This window comes from Mustelus asterias, unplaced genomic scaffold, assembly GCF_964213995.1.
Source record: "Mustelus asterias unplaced genomic scaffold, sMusAst1.hap1.1 HAP1_SCAFFOLD_1288, whole genome shotgun sequence".
NCBI lineage: Eukaryota > Metazoa > Chordata > Chondrichthyes > Carcharhiniformes > Triakidae > Mustelus > Mustelus asterias.
Genome location: NW_027591233.1, coordinates 84,112 through 100,003, shown reverse-complemented (window position 1 = coordinate 100,003; position 15,892 = coordinate 84,112). Strand labels below are relative to the sequence as shown.

Here is a 15,892-nt window from a genome sequence, read left to right as displayed (position 1 = left end):
TGAAGAGCGAGCTTAGAAGGGCTAAAAGGGGACATGAGAAGACTTTGGCGGATAGGGTTTAAAGAGAATCCTAAGGCGTTCTATAGGTATGTCAAGAACAGAAGGTTGGTTAGGGCAAGTTTAGGGCCAGTTATAGATGGCAGAGGGAAGTTATGTGTGGAACCGGAGGAGATTGGTGAAGCATTGAACCAATATTTCTCTTCGGTGTTCACGCAAGGGGACATGAATATAGCTGAGGAGGACACTGGGTTGCAAGGGAGTAGAATAGACAGTATTACAGTTGATAAGGAGGATGTGCAGGATATTCTGGAGGGTCTGAAAATAGATAAATCCCCTGGTCCGGATGGGATTTATCCAAGGATTCTCTGGGAGGCAAGAGAAGTGATTGCAGAGCCTCTGGCTCTGATCTTCAGGTCGTCGTTGGCCTCTGGTATAGTACCAGAAGATTGGAGGTTAGCGAATGTTGTCCCATTGTTTAAGAAGGGGAACAGAGACTTCCCCGGGAATTATAGACCGGTGAGTCTCACTTCTGTTGTCGGCAAGATGTTGGAAAAAATTATAAGGGATAGGATTTATAGTTATTTGGAGAGTAATGAATTGATAGGTGATAGTCAGCATGGTTTTGTGGCAGGTAGGTCGTGCCTTACTAACCTTATTGAGTTTTTTGAGAAAGTGACCAAGGAGGTGGATGGGGGCAAGGCAGTGGACGTGGTATATATGGATTTTAGTAAGGCGTTTGATAAGGTTCACCATGGTAGGCTTCTGCAGAAAATGCAGATGTATGGGATTGGGGGTGATCTAGGAAATTGGATCAGGAATTGGCTAGCGGATAGGAAACAGAGGGTGGTGGTTGATAGTAAATATTCATCATGGAGTGCGGTTACAAGTGGTGTACCTCAGGGATCTGTTTTGGGGCCACTGCTGTTTGTAATATTTATTAATGATCTGGATGAGGGTATAGTTGGGTGGATTAGCAAATTTGCTGATGACACCAAAGTCGGTGGTGTGGTAGACAGTGAGGAAGGGTGTCGTAGTTTGCAGGAAGACTTAGACAGGTTGCAAAGTTGGGCCGAGAGGTGGCGGATGGAGTTTAATGCGGAGAAGTGTGAGGTAATTCACTTTGGTAGGAATAACAGATGTGTTGAGTATAGGGCTAACGGGAGGACTTTGAATAGTGTGGAGGAGCAGAGGGATCTAGGTGTATGTGTGCATAGATCCCTGAAAGTTGGGAATCAAGTAGATAAGGTTGTTAAGAAGGCATATGGTGTCTTGGCGTTTATTGGTAGGGGGATTGAATTTAGGAGTCGTAGCGTTATGTTGCAACTGTACACAACTCTGGTGCGGCCGCACTTGGAGTACTGTGTGCAGTTCTGGTCCCCACATTACAGGAAGGATGTGGAGGCTTTGGAGAGGGTGCAGAGGAGGTTTACCAGGATGTTGCCTGGTATGGAGGGGAGATCCTATGAGGAGAGGCTGAGGGATTTGGGATTGTTTTCGCTGGAAAGGCGGCGGCTAAGAGGGGATCTTATTGAAACATATAAGATGATTAGAGGTTTAGATAGGGTGGATAGTGATAGCCTTTTTCCTCTGATGGAGAAATCCAGCACGAGGGGGCATGGCTTTAAATTGAGGGGGGGTAGTTATAGAACCGATGTCAGGGGTAGGTTCTTTACCCAGAGGGTGGTGAGGGATTGGAATGCCCTGCCAGCATCAGTAGTAAATGCGCCTAGTTTGGGGGCGTTTAAGAGATCCGTAGATAGGTTCATGGACGAAAAGAAATTGGTTTAGGTTGGAGGGTCACAGTTTTTTTTTTTAACTGGTCGGTGCAACATCGTGGGCCGAAGGGCCTGTTCTGCGCTGTAATGTTCTATGTTCTATGTTCTAATATTTACAGGGGGGGTCTCCGGGAGTGTGTTAATATTTACAGGGGGGGTCTCCGGGAGTGTGTTAATATTTACAGGGGGGGGTCTCCGGGAGTGTGTTAATATTTACAGGGGGGGGTCTCCGGGTGTGTGTTAATATTTACAGGGGGGGTCTGCGGGAGTGTGTTAATATTCACAGGGGGGGTCTCCGGGAGTGTGTTAATATTTACAGGGGGGGTCTCCGGAGTGTGTTAATATTTACAGGGGGGGGTCTCCGGGAATGTGTTAATATTTACAGGGGGGGGTCTCCGGGAGTGTGTTAATATTTACAGGGGGGGGTCTCCGGGAGTGTGTTAATATTTACAGGGGGGGGGTCTCCGGGAGTGTGTTAATATTTACAGAGGGGGGGGTCTCCGGGAGTGTGTTAATATTTACAGGGGGGGGGGTCTCCGGGAGTGTGTTAATATTTACAGGGGGGTCTCCGGGGGTGTGTTAATATTTACAGGGGGGTCTCCGGGGTTGTGTTAATATTTACAGGGGGGGGTCTCCGGGAGTGTGTTAATATTTACAGGGGGGGTCTCCGGGAGTGTGTTAATATTTACAGGGGGGGTCTCCGGGAGTGTGTTAATATTTACAGGGGGGGGTCTCCGGGAGTGTGTTAATATTTACAGGGAGGGGTCTCCGGGAGTGTGTTAATATTTACAGGGGGGGGGTCTCCGGGAGTGTGTTAATATTTACAGGGGGGGTCTCCGGGAGTGTGTTAATATTTACAGGGGGGGGTCTCCGGGAGTGTGTTAATATTTACAGGGGGGGGTCTCCGGGAGTGTGTTAATATTTACAGGGGGGGGTCTCCGGGAGTGTGTTAATATTTACAGGGGGGGGTCTCCGGGAGTGTGTTAATATTTACAGGGGGGGGTCTCCGGGAGTGTGTTAATATTTACAGGGGGGGGTCTCCGGGAGTGTGTTAATATTTACAGGGGGGGGGTCTCCGGGAGTGTGTTAATATTTACAGGGGGGGGGGTCTCCGGGAGTGTGTTAATATTTACAGGGGGGTCTCCGGGGGTGTGTTAATATCTACAGGGGGGTCTCCGGGGTTGTGTTAATATTTACAGGGGGGGGTCTCCGGGAGTGTGTTAATATTTACAGGGGGGTCTCCGGGAGTGTGTTAATATTTACAGGGGGGGGTCTCCGGGAGAGTGTTAATATTTACAGGGGGGGTCTCCTGGAGTGTGTTAATATTTACAGGGGGGGGTCTCCGGGAGTGTGTTAATATTTACAGGGGGGGTCTCCGGGAGTGTGTTAATATTTACAGGGGGGGGTCTCCGGGAGTGTGTTAATATTTACAGGGGGGGGTCTCCGGGAGTGTGTTAATATTTACAGGGGGGGTCTCCGGGAGTGTGTTAATATTTACAGGGGGGGGTCTCCGGGAGTGTGTTAATATTTACAGGGGGGGTCTCCGGGAGTGTGTTAATATTTACAGGGGGGGTCTCCGGGAGTGTGTTAATATTTACAGGGGGGTCTCCGGGAGTGTGTTAATATTTACAGGGGGGGGGGTCTCCGGGAGTGTGTTAATATTTACAGGGGGGGTCTCCGGGAGTGTGTTAATATTTACAGGGGGGGTCTCCGGGAGTGTGTTAATATTTACAGGGGGGGTCTCCGGGAGTGTGTTAATATTTACAGGGGGGGGTCTCCGGGAGTGTGTTAATATTTACAGGGGGGGGGTCTCCGGGAGTGTGTTAATATTTACAGGGGGGGGGGTGGTCTCCGGGAGTGTGTTAATATTTACAGGGGGGGTCTCCGGGAGTGTGTTAATATTTACAGGGGGGGTCTCCGGGAGTGTGTTAATATTTACAGGGGGGGTCTCCGGGAGTGTGTTAATATTTACAGGGGGGGTCTCCGGGAGTGTGTTAATATTTACAGGGGGGTCTCTGGGAGTGTTAATATTTACAAGGGGGGCTCTCCGGGAGTGTGTTAATATTTACAGGGGGGGGGGTGGTCTCCGGGAGTGTGTTAATATTTACAGGGGGGGTCTCCGGGAGTGTGTTAATATTTACAGGGGGGGTCTCCGGGAGTGTGTTAATATTTACAGGGGGGGGTCTCCGGGAGTGTGTTAATATTTACAGGGGGGGGTCTCCGGGTGTGTGTTAATATTTACAGGGGGGGTCTCCGGGTGTGTGTTAATATTTACAGGGGGGGGGTCTCCGGGAGTGTGTTAATATTTACAGGGGGGGGTCTCCGGGAGTGTGTTAATATTTACAGGGGGGGGTCTCCGGGAGTGTGTTAATATTTACAGGGGGGGGTCTCCGGGTGTGTGTTAATATTTACAGGGGGGGTCTGCGGGAGTGTGTTAATATTCACAGGGGGGGGTCTCCGGGAGTGTGTTAATATTTACAGGGGGGTCTCCGGGAGTGTGTTAATATTTACAGGGGGGGTCTCCGGGAGTGTTAATATTTACAGGGCGGGGTCTCCGGGAGTGTGTTAATATTTACAGGGGGGGGGTCTCCGGGAGTGTGTTAATATTTACAGGGGGTGTCTCCGGGAGTGTGTTAATATTTACAGGGGGGGTCTCCGGGAGTGTGTTAATATTTACAGGGGGGGGTCTCCGGGAGTGTGTTAATATTTACAGGGGGGGGGTCTCCGGGAGTGTGTTAATATTTACAGGGGGGGTCTCTGGGAGTGTTAATATTTACAGGGGGGGGTCTCCGGGAGTGTGTTAATATTTACAGGGGGGGGGTCTCCGGGGGTGTGTTAATATTTACAGGGGGGGTCTCTGGGAGTGTTAATATTTACAGGGGGGGGTCTCCGGGAGTGTGTTAATATTTACAGGGGGGGTCTCTGGGAGTGTTAATATTTACAGGGGGGGGGTCTCCGGGAGTGTGTTAATATTTACAGGGGGGGGTCTCCGGGAGTGTGTTAATATTTACAGGGGGGGGGTCTCCGGGAGTGTGTTAATATTTACAGGGGGGTGTCTCCGCAAGTGTGTTAATATTTACAGGGGGGGTCTCCGGGAGAGTGTTAATATTTACTGGGGGGGGTCTCCGGGAGTGTGTTAATATTTACAGGGGGAGGTCTCCGGGAGAGTGTTAATATTTACAGGGGGGGTCTCCGGGAGAGTGTTAATATTTACAGGGGGGGGTCTCCGGGAGTGCGTTAATATTTACAGGGGGGGGGTCTCCGGGAGTGTGTTAATATTTACAGGGGGGGGGTCTCCGGGAGTGTGTTAATATTCACAGGGGGGGGTCTCCGGGAGTGTGTTAATATTTACAGGGGGGGGTCTCCGGGAGTGTGTTAATATTTACAGGGGGGGTCTCCGGGAGACTGTTAATATTTACAGGGGGGGGTCTCCGGGAGTGCGTTAATATTTACAGGGGGGGGTCTCCGGGAGTGTGTTAATATTTACAGGGCGGGGTCTCCGGGATTGTGTTAATATTTACAGGGGGGGTCTCCGTGTGTGTGTTAATATTTACAGGGTGGGGTCTCCGGGAGTGTGTTAATATTTACAGGGGGGGTCTCCGGGAGTGTGTTAATATTTACAGGGGGGGTCTCCGGGAGTGCGTTAATATTTACAGGGGGGGGTCTCCGGGAGTGTGTTAATATTTACAGGGTGGGGGTCTCCGGGAGTGTGTTAATATTTACAGGGGGGGTCTCCGTGTGTGTGTTAATATTTACAGGGTGGGGTCTCCGGGAGTGTGTTAATATTTACAGGGGGGGTCTCCGGGAGTGTGTTAATATTTACAGGGCGGGGTCTCCGGGAGTGCGTTAATATTTACAGGGGGGGGTCTCCGCAAGTGTGTTAATATTTACAGGGGGGGGGTCTCCGGGAGTGTGTTAATATTTACTGGGGGGGGTCTCCGGGAGTGTGTTAATATTTACAGGGGGGGGGGCGTCTCCGGGAGTGTGTTAATATTTACAGGGGGGACGTGGTCTCTGGGAGTGTGTTAATATTTACAGGGGGGGTCTCCGGGAGTGTGTTAATATTTACAGGGGGGGGGTCTCCGGGAGTGTTAATATTTACAGGGGGGGGTCTCCGGGAGTGTGTTAATATTTACAGGGGGGGGTCTCCGGGAGTGTGTTAATATTTACAGGGGGGGGTCTCCGGGAGTGTGTTAATATTTACAGGGGGGGGTCTCCGCAAGTGTGTTAATATTTACAGGGGGGGTCTCCGGGAGTGTGTTAATATTTACAGGGGGGGGGGGTCTCCGGGAGTGTGTTAATATTTACAGGGGGGACGTGGTCTCTGGGAGTGTGTTAATATTTACAGGGGGGGTCTCCGGGAGTGTGTTAATATTTACAGGGGGGGGGTCTCCGGGAGTGTGTTAATATTTACAGGGGGGGGGGTCTCTGGGAGTGTGTTAATATTTATGGGGGGGGGTCTCTGAGAATGTGTTAATATTGAGGGGGGGTCTCCGGGAGTTGTTGTGTTGTTCGTCACTGGGTGGATTGTCCGGTGGTTAATGTTCTGAGTTATTGTTTCTCGGATTTTCCTGCAGTCCCAGACGGAGGCGTCGCAGCCGGTCCCGAACCCGGAGTCGCAGCAGGACCCGCTCCAGCAGATCCCGTTCTCGCTCCCGCTCTCGCTCCAGGTCCCGCTCCAAGAATGCTGCCCGTGGAAAGGGCCAGTCCAGGTCTAAGCCCTCGCGCTCCCTGTCCCGCTCCCGATCCAAATCCCCCTCCAAATCGCCCTCCCCTGTGAAGTCGGGCAGCAAGTCCCGCTCCCGGTCAAGGGAACTGGAGCGAGGCAGGTCAGGGTCTCGTTCTCGGTCACGCTCCCCCTCTCCCGCTCTGCAGCGCTCGCCCGAGAGGCAGAGCTCCCCCAGACGTGATGCCTCCCCAGCCAGGGGGCGCTCCCGTTCACCCGAACGGTCACCACAGGGCAAGGGCTCGCCAGAACGTCCCGAGTCTCCGGAGGAGGAAGGAGCGTGCCCCAGCTCCCCAACTAACTCAAAATCGCCAGGGAAATCCGGGTCAGCTTCGCCTGAGAGGAATTCCGAATGCCCGTCGCGATCACCATCTCCGGCCCCTGTGAGCATGGACGCAGAGTGAAGGCGGCAGCGTGCGTTCACAGGCCGTTCCCAAACAGGTGTGTACAGCCATGCTCCTGGATTGCAGAATCTCATCACAGGCACGCTGCTTACAGGGGGGGGGGGGGGGGGTCTCCGGGAGTGTGTTAATATTTACAGGGGGGGGTCTCCGGGAGTGTGTTAATATTTACAGGGGGGGTCTCCGGGAGTGTGTTAATATTTACAGGGGGTGCCTCCGGGAGTGTGTTAATATTTACAGGGGGTGGTCTCCGGGAGTGTGTTAATATTTACAGGGGGGGGTCTCCGGGAGTGTGTTAATATTTACAGGGGGGGTCTCCGGGAGTGTGTTAATATTTACAGGGGGTGTCTCCGGGAGTGTGTTAATATTTACAGGGGGTGGTCTCCGGGAGTGTGTTAATATTTACAGGGGGGGGTCTCCGGGAGTGTGTTAATATTTACAGGGGGGGGGTCTCCGGGAGTGTGTTAATATTTACAGGGGGGGTCTCCGGGAGTGTGTTAATATTTACAGGGGGGGGTCTCCGGGAGAGTGTTAATATTTACAGGGGGGGTCTCCGGGAGTGTGTTAATATTTACAGGGGGGGTCTCTGGGAGTGTGTTAATATTCACAGGGGGGGGGTCTCCGGGAGTGTGTTAATATTTACAGGGGGGGGGGTCTCCGGGAGTGTGTTAATATTTACAGGGGGGGTCTCCGGGAGTGTGTTAATATTTACAGGGGGGGGTCTCCGGGAGAGTGTTAATATTTACAGGGGGGGTCTCCGGGAGTGTGTTAATATTTACAGGGGGGGGGGTCTCCGGGAGTGTGTTGATATTTACAGGGGGGGTGGGGTCTCCGGGAGTGTGTTAATATTTACAGGGCGGGTCTCCGGGAGTGTGTTAATATTTACAGGGGGGGGGGGTCTCCGGGAGTGTGTTAATATTTACAGGGGGGGTCTCCGGGAGTGTGTTAATATTTACAGGGGGGGGGGTCTCCGGGAGTGTGTTGATATTTACAGGGGGGGGGGTCTCCGGGAGTGTGTTAATATTTACAGGGGGGGGGGGGTCTCCGGGAGTGTGTTAATATTTACAGGGGGGGTCTCCGGGAGTGTGTTAATATTTACAGGGGGGTCTCCGGGAGTGTGTTAATATTTACAGGGGGGGGTCTCCGGGAGTGTGTTAATATTTACAGGGGGGGGTCTCCGGGAGTGTGTTAATATTTACAGGGGGGGGGTCTCCGAGAGTGTGTTAATATTTACTGGGGGGGTCTCCGGGAGTGTGTTAATATTTACAGGGGGGGGTCTCCGGGAGTGTGTTAATATTTACAGGGGGGGGGTCTCCGGGAGTGTGTTAATATTTACAGGGGGGGGTCTCCGGGTGTGTGTTAATATTTACAGGGGGGGGGGTCTCCGGGAGTGTGTTAATATTTACAGGGGGGGGTCTCCGGGAGTGTGTTAATATTTACAGGGGGTGGTCTCCGGGAGTGTGTTAATATTTACAGGGGGGGGTCTCCGGGAGTGTGTTAATATTTACAGGGGGCGGTCTCCGGGGGTGTGTTAATATTTACAGGGGGGGTCTCCGGGAGTGTGTTAATATTTACAGGGGGGGGGGGTCTCCGGGAGTGTGTTAATATTTACAGGGGGGGGGGTCTCCGGGAGTGTGTTAATATTTACAGGGGGAGGGGCGGTCTCTGGGAGTGTGTTAATATTTGCAGGGGGGGGGTCTCCGGGAGTGTGTTAATATTTGCAGGGGGGGGGTCTCCGGGAGTGTGTTAATATTTACAGGGGGGGGTCTCCGGGAGTGTGTTAATATTTACAGGGGGCGGTCTCCGGGAGTGTGTTAATATTTACAGGGGGGGGTCTCTGGGAGTGTGTTAATATTTACAGGGGGGGTCTCCGGGAGTGTGTTAATATTTACAGGGGGGGGTCTCCGGGGGTGTGTTAATATTTACAGGGGGGGGGTCTCCGGGAGTGTGTTAATATTTACAGGGGGGAGGGGTCTCCGGGAGTGTGTTAATATTTACAGGGGGGGGGTCTCCGGGAGTGTGTTAATATTTACAGGGGGAGGGGCGGTCTCTGGGAGTGTGTTAATATTTACAGGGGGAGGGGCGGTCTCTGGGAGTGTGTTAATATTTGCAGGGGGGGTCTCTGAAATTGACTGATTACTAATTGCCGCCCCTTGCCCCCTCCCATTATTGGGCCCCCCCCCCCTCGCTCTCCCCACCCCCCCGATCTGGACACTGCTGACCTGGTTGATGTGTCTTTGTGTGTTGCAGGGTTCCAGGAATGTCCTTGAGGACTGCGGCGGGGAATCGTTTTAGCGAGCGGGGAGGAGTATCGTTTAAGGATTGGTATAGTCAGGGGTGTAAGGGCAGAAGTTGTTGAGCGTCTGGCTAATGACCGAGTGTTTGTTATGCCGTCTCCTTCAGTCAGTCTCAGTCTCAATCATTCTGCTTTATCTGTGTTTATATAAAAAAATCAACAAAATACATCATGCAGTCTCGCTGAGTTTAACTGTGTCTGGGACCAGGCATCCCTCCCCCTGTCCTGTCTGTGAAAGGTCCTGAAACGCAGGACGAGTCCACTCAGCCCCTCTAATGACTGCTAGCCCATTATGTATGATCACAGAAAGTCACCAATCTCCAGTTCACTCTCGTGCCCATTGTCCTCGATTCCTTTAATCAACAGGCGAGAGCGGGGCAGTGGGATTAGTTTGGGGATTGATACAGGGCTATGGGGAGAGAGCGGGGCAGTGGGATTAGTTTGGGGATTGATACAGGGCTATGGGGAGAGAGCGGGGCAGTGGGATTAGTTTGGGGATTGATACAGGGCTATGGGAAGAGAGTGGGACAGTGGGATTAGTTTGGGGATTGATACAGGGCTATGGGGAGAGAGCGGGGCAGTGGGATTAGTTTGGGGATTGATACAGGGCTATGGGGAGAGAGCGGGGCAGTGGGATTAGTTTGGGGATTGATACAGGGCTATGGGGAGAGAGCGGGGCAGTGGGATTAGTTTGGGGATTGATACAGGGCTATGGGAAGAGAGTGGGACAGTGGGATTAGTTTGGGGATTGATATAGGGCTATGGGGAGAGAGTGGGGCAGTGGGATTGGTTGGGGATTGATACAGGGCTATGGGGAGAGAGTGGGGCAGTGGGATTAGTTTGGGGATTGATACAGGGCTATGGGGAGAAAGCGGGGCAGTGGGATTAGTTTGTGGATTGATACAGGGTATGGGGAGAGAGTGGGGCAGTGGGATTAGTTCGGGGTTGATACAGGGCTATGGGGAGAGAGTGGGACAGTGGGATTAGTTTGGGGATTGATACAGGGCTATGGGGAGAGAGCGGGGTAGTGGGATTAGTTTGGGGATTGATACAGGGCTATGGGGCGAGAGCGGGGCAGTGGGATTAGTTTGGGATTGATACAGGGCTATGGGGAGAGAGCGGGACAGTGGGATTAGTTTGGGGATTGATACAGGGCTATGGGGAGAGAGCAGGGCAGTGGGATTAGTTTGGGATTGATACAGGGCTATGGGGAGAGAGCGGGGCAGTGGGATTAGTTTGGGATTGATACAGGGCTATGGGGAGAGAGCGGGGCAGTGGGATCACTTTGGGGATTGATACAGGGCTGTGGGGAGAGAGCCGGGGGGCAGTGGGATTAGTTTGGGATTGATACAGGGTATGGGGAGAGAGCGGAGCTGTGGGATTAGTTTAGGGATTGATACAGGGCTGTGGGGAGAGAGCGGGGCAGTGGGATTAGTTTGGGGATTGATACAGGGCTGTGGGGAGAGAGCGGGGCAGTGGGATTAGTTTGGGGATTGATACAGGGCTGTGGGGAGAGAGCGGGGCAGTGGGATTAGTTTGGGGATTGATACAGGGCTGTGGGGAGAGAGCGGGGCAGTGGGATTAGTTTGGGGATTGATACAGGGCTATGGGGAGAGAGTGGGGCAGTGGGGTTAGTTTGGGATTGATACAGGGCTACGGGGAGAGAGTGGGGCAGTGGGATTAGTTTGGGATTGATACAGGGCTATGGGGCGAGAGCGGGGCAGTGGGATTAGTTTGGGATTGATACAGGACTATGGGGAGAGAGCGGGGCAGTGGGATTAGTTTGGGGATTGATACAGGGCTATGGGGAGAGAGCGGGGCAGTGGGATTAGTTTGGGGATTGATACAGGGCTATGGGGAGAGAGCGGGACAGTGGGATTAGTTTGGGGATTGATACAGGGTATGGGGAGAGAGCCGGGGGGCAGTGGGATTAGTTTGGGGATTGATACAGGGCTATGGGGAGAGAGCGGGGCAGTGGGATTAGTTTGGGGATTGATACAGGGCTATGGGGAGAGAGCGGGGCAGTGGGATTAGTTTGGGGATTGATACAGGGCTATGGGAAGAGAGTGGGACAGTGGGATTAGTTTGGGGATTGATACAGGGTATGGGGAGAGAGCCGGGGGGCAGTGGGATTAGTTTGGGGATTGATACAGGGCTGTGGGGAGAGAGCGGGTCAGTGGGATTAGTTTGGGGATTGATACAGGGCTATGGGGAGAGAGCGGGGCAGTGGGATTAGTTTGGGGATTGATACAGGGCTATGGGGAGAGAGCGGGGCAGTGGGATTAGTTTGGGGATTGATACAGGTCTATGGGAAGAGAGTGGGACAGTGGGATTAGTTTGGGGATTGATACAGGGCTATGGGGAGAGAGCGGGGCAGTGGGATTAGTTTGGGATTGATACAGGGCTATGGGGAGAGAGCGGGGCAGTGGGATTAGTTTGGGATTGATACAGGGCTATGGGGAGAGAGCGGGGCAGTGGGATTGGTTGGGGATTGATACAGGGCTATGGGGAGAGAGCGAGGCAGTGGGATTAGTTTGGGGATTGATACAGGGCTGTGGGGAGAGAGCGGGGCAGTGGGATTAGTTTGGGGATTGATACAGGGCTCTGGGGAGAGAGCGGGGCAGTGGGATTAGTTTGGGGATTGATACAGGGCTATGGGGAGAGAGCGGGGAAGTGGGATTAGGTTGGGGATTGATACAGGGCTATGGGGAGAGAGCGGGGCAGTGGGATTAGTTTGGGGATTGATACAGGGCTATGGGGAGAGAGTGGGGCAGTGGGATTAGTTTGGGGATTGATACAGGGCTATGGGGAGAGAGCGGGGCAGTGGGATTAGTTTGGGGATTGATACAGGGCTATGGGGAGTGAGCGGGGCAGTGGGATTAGTTTGGGGATTGATACAGGGCTATGGGGCGAGAGCGGGGCAGTGGGATTAGTTTGGAGATTGATACAGTGTATGGGGAGAGAGCGGGGCAGTGGGATTAGTTTGGGGATTGATTCAGGGCTAGGGGGAGAGAGTGGGTCAGTGGGATTAGTTTGGGGATTGATACAGGGCTATGGGGAGAGAACAGGGCAGTGGGATTAGTTTGGGATTGATACAGGGCTATGGGGAGAGAACAGGGCAGTGGGATTAGTTTGGGATTGATACAGGGCTATGGGGAGAGAGTGGGGCAGTGGGATTAGTTTGGGATTGATACAGGGCTATGGGGAGAGAGTGGGACAGTGGGATTAGTTTGTGGATTGATACAGGGCTATGGGGAGAGAGCGGGGCAGTGGGATTAGTTTGGGATTGATACAGGGCTATGGGGAGAGAGCGGGGCAGTGGGATTAGTTTGGGATTGATACAGGGCTATGGGGAGAGAGTGGGGCAGTGGAATTAGTTTGGGATTGATACAGGGCTGTGGGGAGAGAGCGGGCAGTGGGATTAGTTTGGGGATTGATACAGGGCTATGGGGAGAGAGCGGGACAGTGGGATTAGTTTGGGGATTGATACAGGGCTATGGGGAGAGAGCAGGGCAGTGGGATTAGTTTGGGATTGATACAGGGCTATGGGGAGAGAGTGGGGCAGTGGAATTAGTTTGGGATTGATACAGGGCTATGGGGAGAGAGCGGGCAGTGGGATTAGTTTGGGGATTGATACAGGGCTATGGGGAGAGAGCGGGGCAGTGGGATTAGTTTGGGGATTGATACAGGGCTATGGGGAGAGAGCGCGTCAGTGGGATTAGTTTGGGGATTGATACAGGGCTGTGGGGAGAGAGCGGGGCAGTGGGATTAGTTTGGGATTGATACAGGGCTATGAGGAGAGAGCGGGGCAGTGGGATTAGTTTGGGATTGATACAGGGCTATGGGGAGAGAGCGGGGCAGTGGAATTAGTTTGGGGATTGATACAGGGCCATGGGGAGAGAGCGGGGCAGTGGGATCAGTTTGGGGATTGATACAGGGCTGTGGGGAGAGAGCCGGGGGGCAGTGGGATTAGTTTGGGATTGATACAGGGCTGTGGGGAGAGAGCAGGGCAGTGGGATTAGTTTGGGGATTGATACAGGGCTGTGGGGAGAGAGCGGGGCAGTGGGATTAGTTTGGGGATTGATACAGGGCTGTGGGGAGAGAGTGGGGCAGTGGGGTTAGTTTGGGATTGATACAGGGCTACGGGGAGAGAGTGGGGCAGTGGGATTAGTTTGGGATTGATACAGGGCTATGGGGCGAGAGCGGGGCAGTGGGATTAGTTTGGGATTGATACAGGACTATGGGGAGAGAGCGGGGCAGTGGGATTAGTTTGGGGATTGATACAGGGCTATGGGGAGAGAGCGGGGCAGTGGAATTAGTTTGGGGATTGATACAGGGCTATGGGGCGAGAGCGGGGCAGTGGGATTAGTTTGGGATTGATACAGGACTATGGGGAGAGAGCGGGGCAGTGGGATTAGTTTGGGGATTGATACAGGGCTATGGGGAGAGAGTGGGGCAGTGGGGTTAGTTTGGGATTGATACAGGGCTACGGGGAGAGAGTGGGGCAGTGGGATTAGTTTGGGATTGATACAGGGCTATGGGGCGAGAGCGGGGCAGTGGGATTAGTTTGGGATTGATACAGGACTATGGGGAGAGAGCGGGGCAGTGGGATTAGTTTGGGGATTGATACAGGGCTATGGGGAGAGAGCGGGGCAGTGGGATTAGTTTGGGGATTGATACAGGGCTATGGGGAGAGAGTGGGGCAGTGGGATTAGTTTGGGGATTGATACAGGGCTATGGGGAGAGAGTGGGGCAGTGGGATTAGTTTGGGGAATGATACAGGGCTATGGGGAGAGAGTGGGGCAGTGGGATTAGTTTGGGGATTGATACAGGGCTATGGGGAGAGAGTGGGGCAGTGGGATTAGTTTGGGGATTGATACAGGGTATGGGGAGAGAGCGGGGCAGTGGGATTAGTTTGGGGATTGATACAGGGCTATGGGGAGAGAGTGGGGCAGTGGGATTAGTTTGGGATTGATACAGGGCTATGGGGAGAGAGCGGGACAGTGGGATTAGTTTGGGGATTGATACAGGGTATGGGGAGAGAGCCAGGGGGCAGTGGGATTAGTTTGGGGATTGATACAGGGCTATGGGGAGAGAGCGGGGCAGTGGGATTAGTTTGGGATTGATACAGGGCTGTGGGGAGAGAGCGGGGCAGTGGGATTAGTTTGGGGATTGATACAGGGCTATGGGAAGAGAGTGGGACAGTGGGATTAGTTTGGGGATTGATACAGGGCTATGGGGAGAGAGCGGGGCAGTGGGATTAGTTTGGGATTGATACAGGGCTATGGGGAGAGAGCGGGGCAGTGGGATTAGTTTGGGATTGATACAGGGCTATGGGGAGAGAGCGGGGCAGTGGGATTGGTTGGGGATTGATACAGGGCTATGGGGAGAGAGCGAGGCAGTGGGATTAGTTTGGGGATTGATACAGGGCTGTGGGGAGAGAGCGGGGCAGTGGGATTAGTTTGGGGATTGATACAGGGCTCTGGGGAGAGAGCGGGGCAGTGGGATTAGTTTGGGGATTGATACAGGGCTATGGGGAGAGAGCGGGGCAGTGGGATTAGTTTGGGATTGATACAGGGCTATGGGGAGAGAGCGGGGCAGTGGGATTGGTTGGGGATTGATACAGGGCTATGGGGAGAGAGCGAGGCAGTGGGATTAGTTTGGGGATTGATACAGGGCTGTGGGGAGAGAGCGGGGCAGTGGGATTAGTTTGGGGATTGATACAGGGCTCTGGGGAGAGAGCGGGGCAGTGGGATTAGTTTGGGGATTGATACAGGGCTATGGGGAGAGAGCGGGACAGTGGGATTAGTTTGGGGATTGATACAGGGCTATGGGGAGAGAGCGGGTCAGTGGGATTAGTTTGGGATTGACACAGGGCTATGGGGAGAGAGCGGGGCAGTGGGATTAGTTTGGGGATTGATACAGGGCTATGGGGAGAGAGCGGGTCAGTGGGATTAGTTTGGGGATTGATACAGGGCTATGGGGAGAGAGCGGGGCAGTGGGATTAGTTTGGGGATTGATACAGGGCTATGGGGAGAGAGCGGGGCAGTGGGATTAGTTTGGGGATTGATACAGGGCTATGGGGAGAGAGCGGGTCAGTGGGATTAGTTTGGGATTGATACAGGGCTATGGGGAGAGAGCGGGGCAGTGGGATTGGAAACATAGAAAACTACAGCACAAACAGGCCCTTCGGCCCCACAAGTTATGCCGAACACATCCCTACCTTCTAGACCTACCTATAACCCTCCATCCGATTAAGCTCCATGTACTCATCCAGGAGTCTCTTAAAAGACCCTATTGAGTTCGCCTCCACCACCACTGACGGCAGCCGATTCCACTCGCCCACCACCCTCTGTGTGAAAAACTTACCCCGAACATCTCCCCCAGCACCTTTAACCTGTGTCCTCTCGTAGCAGACATTTCCACCCTGGGAAAAAGCCTCTGAGAGTCCACCCGATCTATGCCTCTCAACATCTTATACACCTCTATTAGGTCTCCTCTCATCCTTCGTCTCTCCAAGGAGAAAAGACCGAGCTCCCTCAGCCTATCCTCATAAGGCATGCCACTCAATCCAGGCAACATCCTTGTAAATCTCCTCTGCACCCTTTCAATCTTTTCCACATCCTTCCTATAGTGAGGCGACCAGAACTGAGCACAGTACTCCAAGTGGGGTCTGACGAGGGTCTTATAAAGC

General features: G+C 53.2%; 1 long non-coding RNA gene across 1 annotated transcript; it reads left to right on the top strand.

Annotated features, from left to right (window-relative positions):
- Positions 1 to 6,350: 6,350 nt before the first annotated feature.
- Positions 6,351 to 9,365, top strand: LOC144488098 (uncharacterized). Its single transcript, XR_013496535.1, has 2 exons — positions 6,351 to 6,942; positions 9,153 to 9,365. It is a non-coding gene; the product is annotated as an uncharacterized LOC144488098 (long non-coding RNA).
- Positions 9,366 to 15,892: the final 6,527 nt, after the last annotated feature.